Genomic DNA, 11437 nt, shown 5'->3' with positions numbered 1-11437 from the left:
TTATTTTTTGACAGGCAGAGTGGACAGTGAGAGAGAGAGACAGAGAGAAAGGTCTTCCTTTGCCGTTGGTTCACCCTCCAATGGCCGCCGCGGCTGGCGCGCTGCGGCCGGCGCACCGCGCTGATCCGAAGGCAGGAGCCAGGAGCCAGGTGCTTTTCCTGGTCTCCTATGGGGTGCAGGGCCCAAGCACCTGGGCCATCCTCCACTGTACTCCCTGGCCACAGCAGAGGGCTGGCCTGGAAGAGGGGCAACCGGGACAGAATCCGGCGCCCCGACCGGGACTAGAACCCGGTGTGCCGGCGCCGCTAGGCGGAGGATTAGCCTAGTGAGCCGCGGCGCCGGCCCGCTGCTCCACTTCTGATCCGGCTCTTTGCTGTGGCCTGGGAAAGGAGTGGAGGATGGCCCAAGTGCTTGGGCTCCTGCACCCACATGGGGGTCCTGGAAGAAGCTCCTGGGTCCTGGCTTTGGATCAGCTCAGCTCTGGCCGTTGAGGCCATTTTGGGGGTGAACCAGTGGATAGAAGACCTCTCTCTCTGTCTCTACCTCTCTCTGTAACTCTTTCAAATAAATAAAATAAATCTTTGAAAAATGTCTACTAAAAATGTTATACTCTGCCTAAAAGCAGGACAGAAGCCCCACCCTGTGCCTTCTGGCAGCAAGGACAAAGGTTGGTCCTTGGACATGACCTCATACCCTTACCAGCGGGAGACACAGCAGGGGCAGCCGCACTGCATGCTTTAATAATTAGCCTTTATCTTGCTGTGTTTTCCACGTATTTGCCTTCCTGCAATTCATTGACCCTAGAGACACAGAGTCCTTTTGGTTTGTCCCTTTTCAACAACTTTATGGCTGTTTGTTAAAGATGCTATCTAAATAAGAATTCTAAATCACCTGGGCTTAAAAAAAATTTTTTTTTGATTGGGGTAGGCATTGCGGCACAGTGGGTTAAGCTGCTGCTTGTGATGCCAGCATCCCATACCTGAATGCTTGTTTGAGTTCCAGCTGCTCCACTTTCAATCCAGCTCCCTGCTAATGTGCCTGGGAAAGCACTGCAAGATGGCCCAGGGATCTGAGTTTCTGTCAATGCCATGGTTGTCCAGGATGGAGTTCTGGGCTCCTGGCTTCAGCCCAGCCAATACCTGGCTGTGTGGCCATTTGGGGAATGAGCCAGTGGATGGAAGCTCTCTCTCTTTTCCTCTCATTCTGCCTTTCAAATAAATGATTAAATCTTATTGTTTTAAACATATAACACTAGTACATTTTTATAGGGTACAGTGCAAGATTTCAACGCAAGTACACAGCGAAACTAATTGTCAGAAAACTAGCTTTTGCATTTCCTTTTTTTTTTTTCCTTTTTTACATTTGGAAACTACTAGCTCCTCCTCCAGTTCTTCTCCTCCTCCTCCTTCATCTTCTTCTTTTTCCTCCTCTCCTCTTCCTCCTCCTCTTCTTTCTTTTATTCTTTAGAGCTTTATTACAGATTTTTTAAAGAAGAATAAAAACAAGGAAGGCTTTGGTTTTTTTTTTATTTATTTATTTGACAGGTAGAATTACAGACAGAGAAAGAGAGAGAGAAAGGTCTTCCTTCCGTTGGTTCACTCCCCAAATGACCGCCACGGCCAGAGGCCAGAACTGCACCAATCTGAAGCCAGGAGCCAGGTGCCTCCTCCTGGTCTCCCATGCGGGTGCAGTGGGCCATCTTCCACTGCCCTCCCAGGCCACAGCAGAGAGCTGGACTGGAAGAGCAGCAACCAGGACTAGAACCTGGTGCCCATATGGGATGCTGGCACCGCAGGCGGAGGGTTAACCTAGTGCGCTACAGTGTCGGCCCCGAGGAAGGCTTCGGAGCAGTGGTTAAGTCGCTGCCTGCATCCCATACTGGGGCACCTGGCTCACCAATTCTGATCCAGCTTCCTGCTAATGCACACCCTGGGGAGGCAGCAGGTGCTGGTTCAAGCGCCCAGGTCTTTGTTACTCATATGGGAGACCTGGACAGAGTCCCAGGCTCCTGGCTTCAGTCTGCCCGGGTTCTGGGTACTGGAGGCGCTGGGAGAGGGCGACAGCAGGTGGCAGATCTTTCTGTCTCTCTGCCTGAGATACTTGGCTCCAGACTCTGGGCTCTTGTTGATTCCTGCGATGCTGTGTAACCCAGAGAGGGGTGAGGAAGAGACGGTGGCCACTCTTCCTTCAAGGACGGAGGTGAAGCTTCCTTGCAGAGACGTGGCAGGCTGCTGGGTGCAACTGGGAAGGAGGACTTGGCAGATGGCCTGGGAGGCGTGGCCTTCCCCAGTTCGTTCTTTCTTTCTTTCTTTCTTTCTTTCTTTCTTTCTTTCTTTCTTTCTTTCTTTCTTTCTTTCTTTTTTAAAGATTCTTTATTTATTTATTTGACAGGTGGAGTTACAGACAGTGAGAGAGTGAGAGAGAAAGGTCTTCTTTCTGTTAGTTCACTCCCCAAATGGCTGCTATGGCCAGCGCTGTGCCAATCTGAAGCCAGGGCCAGGCGCTTCCTCCTGGTCTTCCATGCGGGTGCAGGGCCCAAGCACTTGGGCCATCCTCCACTGCCCTCCCGGGCCTCAGCAGAGAGCAGGACTGGAAGAGGAGCAACCGGGGCTAGAACCCAGCGCCCATATGGGATGCCGGCACTGCAGGCAGAAGATTAACCTACTGCGCAACCCTGCCGGCCCCATCTCTTCCAGTTCTTTACGCGAGGATAGAATCCATTCCTGCAAACCACAGTCACAAGAGGTCAGCCTTTAGATTTTTACCCTTCCCGTAAGGTTTCTCCCATGTATATATGAAATATGTGTGTGTGAATAAACATGTTTCTTATTAATCTTTAAATTTTCTTATTTTATGTATTTATTTGAAAGGCAAACACACACACACACATGAAGAGAAAGATTCCATCTGCTGGTTCACTCCCCAAATGCCCACAGTTGCTGGGGTTGGACCAGACCAAAGCCAGGAACCTGGAGCTCAATGCAGGTCTCCCACGCGGGTGGCAGGGGCCCAGTACTCGAGCCATCACCTGCTCTCTAGCGCTGCAGCAGGAAGCAGGACTGGAAGTGGAGTGAGAGTTCAAAGCCAGGTATTCCTACACGGGGTGGGGGATACGCATATTAACTACGCATGGAACACCACACTGACTCCTGCCAGTCTCTCTCTTGTTGTAGTGCTGTGATGGGAGCCTAGCTACAAAGGCAGAGGGAAGACTATGCACCTCCCCCACGTCAGTGTTACTAAAAGCAATGCACACAATCGTCCTCAAAACTCCTGGGGCTGGTGCTGTGGCACAGCGGGTTAGGCCCCCACTTGCAATGCCAGTGTCCCAGATCAGAGCCCCGGTTCCAGTCCTGGCTACTCTGCTAGCGCTCCAGCTTCCTACTCATGTGTTCAGAAAGCAGTAGAAGATGGAGCTTGAGTACCTGGGCCCCTGCCCCTGATGTGGGAGACCCAGATGAAGCCCCTGGCTCCTGGCTTAGGCCTGGCCCAGCCCTGGCTGTTGCACCATTTGGGGAGTGAACCAGTGGATAGAAGCTCTCTCTTCCTCTCTTTCTCTTTGTCTTCCAAATAAATAAAAAATAAATACTTTTTTTTAAAAGTCCCAATGGTGTCTTTTGCAGAAATAATAATAAAAATAAATCCCAGAATTGATAATTCCAAAGAACCATCAATAGTCAAAATAATCAAAGCTACAACCAGTCAGAAGAGTGTGAGACCTGCAGAAACATAGACATGGAGCTCAGTGGAGTGTAACAGATGTGGAGGGTCCCCCCAAGGCTAAGGGCACTGCAGGCTCCCCTCCTCCACCCAGAAATGCAGATCACCTACCTGGGAAAACCTGCTGGATCATGGGAAAAACTCACTCTAAGAAGCACTGCAGTTACAAGTAGGCTTCTTTGGTCCCAGTCTGAGTAGCAGAAAGCCTCTTGCTGTGCTGCCTGCTACACCCTTGCAGTGTGTTAAAAAAAGAAATCTAATGCTGCTCTGACCTTATTCAGTCACTTTCCACAATTGAGAGCCCAGGAAAGCCGCCGCCTGCAGTGCAGGCATCCCATATGGGCGCTGGTTCAAGTCCCAGCTGCTTCTCTTCCCATCTAGCTCCCTGCTGTGGCCTGGGAAAGCAGTGGAAGATGGCCCAAGTCCTTGGGCCCCTGCACATGCATGGGAGTCCAGGAAGAACCAACTGGCTCCTGGCTTCAGATCAACACAGCTATAGCCATTGCGGCCATCTGGGGAATGAACCAGCAGATGGAAGACCTCTCTCTCTCTCTCTCTCTCTCTCTCTCTCTCTCTCTCTGCCTCCACCTCTCTGTAACTCTACCTTTCAAATAAATAAATAAAATCTTAAAAAAAAAAAAGAAAGAAAGAAATGTACCCTCATCCACATACAATCAGTCGACCTTTGAAAAGGGTGCCAAAGTCATTCAGTGGTGGGAAAGGCAGTATCCTCAACAGTGTGGAAAACCTGGATTTGCACCTCCATGAGTGTGAAGTCAGAGCCTTCCTTCACGATGCATACGAAAATGACATGGCCAGCACAGGTGCAGGGGTTAGGTGGCTGCCTGGGGTGCCCGTATCCTGTACGGCATTGCCTGGCTCCTCTCCTATGCGTCCGGTAATGCACACCCTGGGAGGCAGCAGGTAAGGGCCTAAGTAGTTGGGGTCCTGGCTTTGGCCGGGCTCACACCTTGCTGTGGCTGGCATTTGGGGAATTAACCAGCAGATGGAAGATCTCTCTCTGTCTCTCTCTTTCTATTTTTCAAATGGAAAGCAGAGGCAGGACTCAAACCCAGGCACCTTCACTGCTGTAGCAAATGCCCATGTGGAAAGAATCATTTAGTTCTATTTTCCATGAGTTGTTTTTTTTTTTTTTTTTTTTTTTTTTTTAACAGGCAGAGTGGACAGTGAGAGAGAGAGACAGAGAGAAAGGTCTTCCTTTGCTGTTGGTTCACCCTCCAATGGCCGCACTGATACAAAGGCAGGTCTCCCATGGGGTGCAGGACCCAAGCACTTGGGTCATCCTCCTCTGCACTCCCTGGCCACAGCAGAGAACTGGCCTGGAAGAGGGGCAACCGGGACAGAATCCGGCACCCCGACCGGGACTAGAACCCGGTGTGCTGGCGCCGCAAGGCGGAGGATTAGCCCATTGAGCCACGGCGCTGGTTCCATGAGCTTTTAAAAATACCTCCTTTGTTGGAGGGAAGATGTTTTTCACTGTTTGCATCAATGACATGCCTAAGGAGGACTGGGGTCAGAAGTGGGGGGTGGGGCGAATTCACACCAAGGAAGCTCAGGTCACCTGATGGAGCTCAGCACATTCCCACTTTACAGGGAGCAACAGAGATTCCCCGGGGCCTTGGTCGGGCTCGTGTTCGAAGCCCTTTCTGCTCTGTCTGCGAGTCCTGTGGGAACTCCCTAGGCGGGCAGCTGCCCACGTGCTCCTTGGCACTGTGGAAGCCCGCGCTCCAGGGATGGGCGGCTGCAGGTGCAGGGGAAATGAGGGCCTGGGGCTGCAGGGAGTAAGAGCTTCAGGAAAGGGCCCGAGGCTGCTGGTGGGGAAGGATTTCCTGCAGGATGGCCTCTGATAAGGACAGCCCTGGGAGAGGAGAGAGAGAGAGAGAGAGAGAGAGAGAGAGAGTCTAAATCTTGGTGCAGCAGAGGCTTCTCTCAACGCTGATTTATATTACTTCAAAGAAACAAAAAAACATTGTTTGAAAGATGAGTATGCATCAGTATAGACATATTTTTTTTCAAAGATTTATTTATTTATTTGAAAGAGTTACAGAGAGAGAGAGAGAGAGAGAGAGAGGTCTTCCATCCGCTGGTTCACTCCCCAACTGGCTGCAATGGCAGGAGCTGGGCTGATCCGAAGCCAGGAGCCAGGAGCTTCTTCCAGGTCTCCTACATGGGTGCAGGGGTCCAAGGACTTGGGGCATCTTCTACTGCTTTCCCAGGCCATAGCAGAGAGCTGGATTGGAAGCGGAGCAGCCAGGACTTGAACTGGCGCCCATATAGGATGTGGACGCTTCAAGCCAGGGCATTAACCTGCTGTGCCATAGTGCCGGCCCCTAGTATGGACATATTTTGAAATATATTCTGGAAGGGGGTACTGGCATTGTGGTGCAGCAGGTTAAACTACTGCCTGTGGTGCCGGCATCCCAGATGGATGCAGGTTTGCGTCCCGTGTCCTGGCTGCGTCCCTTCTGATCCAGCTCCCTGCTGGCAGCCTGGGAAAGCAGTGGAGGACAGCCCAAATGTTTGGGCCACTCCCACCCATGTGGGAGACCTAGAAGAAGCTCCTGAATCCTGGCTTTGGCCCAGCACAGCCCTGGCCGTTATAGCCATCTGGGGAGTGAACAAGCGGATGGACGATTTCTCTCTCTGTAACTCTGACTTTTAAATAAATAATTAAATCTTTTAAAAATAAAATAAATTGGCCGGTGCCGCGGCTCAGTAGGCTAATCCTCCGCCTTGCGGCGCCGGCACACCAGGTTCTAGTCCCGGTCGGGGCGCCGGATTCTGTCCCAGTTGCCCCTCTTCCAGGCCAGCTCTCTGCTGTGGCCTGGGAGTGCAGTGGAGGATGGTCCAAGTGCTTGGGCCCTGCACCCCATGGGAGACCAGGATAAGTACCTGGCTCCTGCCTTCGGATCAGCGTGGTGCGCCGGCCGCGGCGGCCATTGGAGGGTGAACCAACGGCAAAGGAAGACCTTTCTCTCTGTCTCTCTCTCTCTCACTGTCCACTCTGCCTGTCAAAAAATAAAAATAAAAAATAAAAAGATTAAAAAAATAAAAAATAAAATAAATTTCAACTGGTGCTACATAAACATCTGTTTTATTGCACAGGGCAGGTGCTTGCAGAAAAGGCATAGGGAGAGTTGAAAGGCCTATTTAAATGACATTTGCATTATTAATTATTATGAATAAATTATAGGTTGGATCTAGTTTGCTTTCCACCTCTGGAAGCATTCTGAAGACCATACAGGCTGTAAGAGATCATTTACATAGGATTTGAAACAATCACATTATCCAAACAAGAACATTGCCCCCAAACCGTGTGATTATACAATCAGCTTCGCAGAGTGTCATTGCCACCGTGGAGGAGCTAGGTGCCAGAGTGCAGGCATGCAGGTGACAACCTGAGGTGTCACTGTGGCCCCACACAAGGATCGGGCACTGGGCTGCGCAGCAGGTGGCCGGGAGCACTGTCTGAGAGAGCAAACTGAGATCCTACAAGGCAGAGGTACATTGCTGCACATCCTCTCACAGAGAATACACACTATATATACTTAAAGAAAAGCCAAACCCTAGAGATACTGAGCCTGCATCAAGCAAGGTTCAGGGAGAAAGATGGGGCGGGGTGCAGGTATTGTGTCGTAGTGGCTAAGCTGCCACTTGGGACACCACAGTCCTGCCTCTGCTTCCGATCCAGCTTCCTGCTAATGCACACCCTGGGAGGCAGCAGGTGATGGCTTAAGTCCCTGGGCCCCTGCCGCCCATGTGGGAGACCCGGATGGAGTTCCTGGCTCCCAGCTTCACCCTGGCCCAGCCCTGGCTGTTGTGGGCATGTAGGGAATGAATCTTTGGCTAGAAGCTTTCTCTCTCTTTCCCCCTCTGCCTTTCAAAAGAAAAGACAGCACGTATTGTAATAAATAGATGTGTTTAGAGTACATGCATTTTTGCCAGGATTATGGTTTCCAACAAAATGTATAACAGAGCTATGTGATTTATGCACTTCACCTTCCAAGGAGGATCTTTGACGGAGCACTGTGTGATCCCAACAGCAGTGACTGCCCACCTGGGTCTTTGGGGTTTCCTATGCCAGGTCCACTGGTCACCTTGTATTTGAAGCCACCAATGATGGGTCCCGCATTGTGGTACAGCCAGGTAAGCTGCAGTTTGTGACACTGGCATCCCACATCGGAACACCGGTTCGAGTCTCAGCTGCTCTGTTTCCCATCCAGCTCCCTGCTAATGTGTCTGGGAAGGCAGCCTCTGCCACCCCCCCAGCAGACCTAGATGGGGCTCTAGGCTTCTCCAGCTGGAGCAGCCCCAGCCATGGTGGCTACCTGAGGAGAGAGCCAGCAGAAGGAAGTTCTTTCTCCTTTCTCTCTGTTGCTTTGCCTTTCAAAATATTCATTTTTTTATAAAGCTGTCAATGAGGCTCTAATCTCAGAGTGTTCGTGAAGATGCATTTGGTCTAGATACATCTTTAGCTTGGCTGGGGACCAGGGCAGTGGAATGGTGATGTCATATCATATGGATCGCTGACTGCAGAACCGTATACACTGGGCTCAACACCTGAAAGCGAGAGCTAACTGAAATGGCATGGTGACTCCCAGCTGTTAAACTCCATGCATTTATGTCCAAGCGAGCCTGAGCTAAGAGCTGCGAATCTCCTCTCCCCTGAAGCCTCAGACAGGTATGTGTCTTTTCACACATTTAGCGTGATTCTAGTGTCTTAAAAAAGACTCTAAACTGTATCAGCCACAGACACAAATCAACTGTTATATTTTTGATCTGTTGCTCATCCCAAAAGGCAGCCTGTTGGGAAAAACAAACAAAACAAAAACAACTCGTTTGTGCAAAGAGGTGGTATCCATGGTGGCTCATGCCTATGGCCACAATTAATGTGGCATCTGTACATCCAAGGTGAGGGTATGATTGGTTATGGACCAGCGAAGGTGGTCCGCTGGCTGCCAAGGTGGTGAGGCAGGCGTTGGTGGAGGCTGAGAAAGTATTGCTATTTATGACTGCAAGACATGAAGCTGAGTGTTGCAAACCTCAGGGGCGCTATGTGGGGAAAAAGGCTTTGCCTCCACAGTGTTCACTGTCCCACAGGCGATTCCCACCCAAAGATCGCTCATTGAACAGCTACAGGAACTTCTCCCACCCTCAAAGAAGAGGAAAATGTTGTTGAAGAGGCAGCAAAAGTCTACTTCATGTTACTTAAAAATATTGTATTTTCTTGAAATGCAGAGGGGGGAGACATAGAGAGAGCGAGAAAGAGGGAGATCTCCCTTCCACTGGTTCACTCCCCAGATGCCCACAGTAACCAGGGCCTGGCCAGTGGAAGCCACAAGCCTGGAAATTAATCTGGTATCAGAATCAGGAGGCAGGACTGAAACTCAGGTGCACACACGGGATGTGGGGACCCTAAGCATCAACCTAACCTTTGTGCCAAATGCCCACACCCAAATGAACCACTGAACAAATTCATGGTGAAAAGGAACCATCATCTCTCAAACAATTTTCATGATAGGGATCTTCTTGAACTAAATGAACTTCCGTCTTACTTTCTGTTTTTGAAAAGATGTATTATTTATCTGAAAGGCAGAGTTAGAGAGAGAGAGAGGGAGAGACAGAGATCTTTTCATCTGCTGGGACTTATTTCCCAAATGGCTGAAACCAGGAGCCAGGGACTTCATATGGGCCTCCCCTGTGGGCCGCAGGGCCTCAAGCACTTTGGGAGGTCTTTCACTGCCTTCCCAGGCCCATCAGCAGGGCGCTGGACAGCAAGTAGAGCAGCTGGGACTTGAACGGACATTCTGATATTAGGATGCGGTGTGGTCAGCCCTGAGCCACAATGCCCGCCCCTTACCGACTCACTTCCTTACTCCTTGGAGCCCAGTGGTTCCTCCATTGACCTCAGTTTCATGGATGCCTGCTACCCTGCCTGTAAAACACTCACCAATGTCCCCAACAGCCAACTGCTTGCATCCAGTAGCCCTGCTGCTCTGACTGGCTGGGTTGTAGGTTTCTCAAGGGTGACAGACACTGTACAGTAGCACACACCCACATACTTACGGTGTTCCGAGGTTTTAGCTTGCACAAATTTCTGAGTGGAGTGATGAAATCTCGCACCGGATCCACGCTGTATCTGCTACCCACCGGCTGGTCATGCAGCAGCCGGCTCAGTTATCAGATCCACTGCAGGGGGGGTGGGAGGGGAAGCTCAATGCTCCTCTTGAGTTCTTATCTTGCTTAAGGATGGCCCCAAAGTACAAGAGTAAGGATGCTGGCCAGAAGGTGAAAGTCCTTGACTGAATAAGGAAAGAGAAGAAGTCCTATGCCGAGGTTGCCAAGATCTACAGTAAGAACGAGTCGTCTATCCGTGAAATCGTGAAGAAGGAGAAGGAAATCCGCGCGAGCTTCGCCGTGGCCCCTGAGAACGCCAAGGTCACAGCCACAGTGCGAGACAAGCGCCTGGTGAAGATGGAAAAGGAGCTTAGTGTGTGGGTGGAAGACATGAAGAGGAGGCGCGTGGCGATCCATGGCAGCGTGCTGCGGCAGGGGTCCCACCCCCCACCCCCTGTTCACCGAGAGTAAGGTCACGAGCTGTCTGAGACCACAGGCACCTAGCTTTGTTACAGTGCGATACAGTTACTCGGCCTTCCTACAAGTTACTGTTGCTGTCCGTAATTTGTAAACTGTGTCCCAGGCCTGTGCAGGCAGCGGACCCTCCGCAGCTGGTTAAGGCTGCAACTGTATCATTCTAATTAAACAAGCTCCCAAATGTCAATGCAATGCAAGTGAAAACAACAACAACAACAACAACAACAAAAACCTCCCAAAGTTGCTCGTAAGGAATTGGTCGACAAAGGGCGAACCCCCCGCGCAGACCCATGCGTCTGTGTGCGAGACCGTGGGGGTCGCATAATAAAAACACACAAGCCTCCTGTCCTCAGACAGGAGCTCTCAATTTTCCCCTTCGGGGAGCGAAATCCAACGTTTCCAGGAATTTTTTTAATGGGTGTGGCCTATGCTGGAAAGGAGACCCAGGGAGCGCCGATCCCCGAACCCAAAGGACGCGTTTTGTATTTTTTTTTTATTTTTTATTTTTTTGGACCTGCATCAAAGGCCGGGCAGTTCGGAAAGTTTTCTCTCCCGAGCCCACAAAGAGGCCGGGAGGCCGCGGGGAGCCGTGCGGCCGCCACCTAGCGAGCGGCGGCTGCGGGGGGCAGGGGGCGGCGGCGGCGAGGTTCAGGTGCGTTAGCGTCCAAGGCTTTGCAAACTTCTGCTGCCGGCCAACTGTGCAGGGCTCGTGGTCCGCCGAGATTCCCGGGCTGAAGAAGAACCAGCACCTGGGCGGGCGGGGCCGAGGCTCGGGTTAAATCCCTTCGCGGTTCCCAGAACAAAACGGGGCGCCAGGGGTGGGGTGGGGTGGTGGTGGTCTGCAAGTCCGGCCTTTTGCGCCCACTTGGCTTTTTCTTTCCAGACGTCGAGTGGCAGGCGGCAGGGTGGGCCAAGCCTGGGGAGGGAGAAAGACCGACCCGGGAGCCCCCTCCCCTAGCCTGTCCCGGGCTGGGCGGCTTCCGAAGCTAGCTTTGGGGACACCCACAGGAGTTCTTTGTGTCCCGCAGGGTGGTGCAGGGCGGAGGGCGATGGACTGGCCCGGGGATTCCCGGCCTTTGCCGCGTCCCCAGCTCGCCAATGT

The sequence above is a fragment of the Oryctolagus cuniculus genome, chromosome 19 (assembly GCF_051225735.1).
Source record: "Oryctolagus cuniculus isolate XC-2025 breed Fujian yellow rabbit chromosome 19, ASM5122573v1, whole genome shotgun sequence".
Taxonomy (NCBI): Eukaryota; Metazoa; Chordata; class Mammalia; order Lagomorpha; family Leporidae; genus Oryctolagus; species Oryctolagus cuniculus.
Note: the sequence above shows the minus strand (reverse complement) of the source record.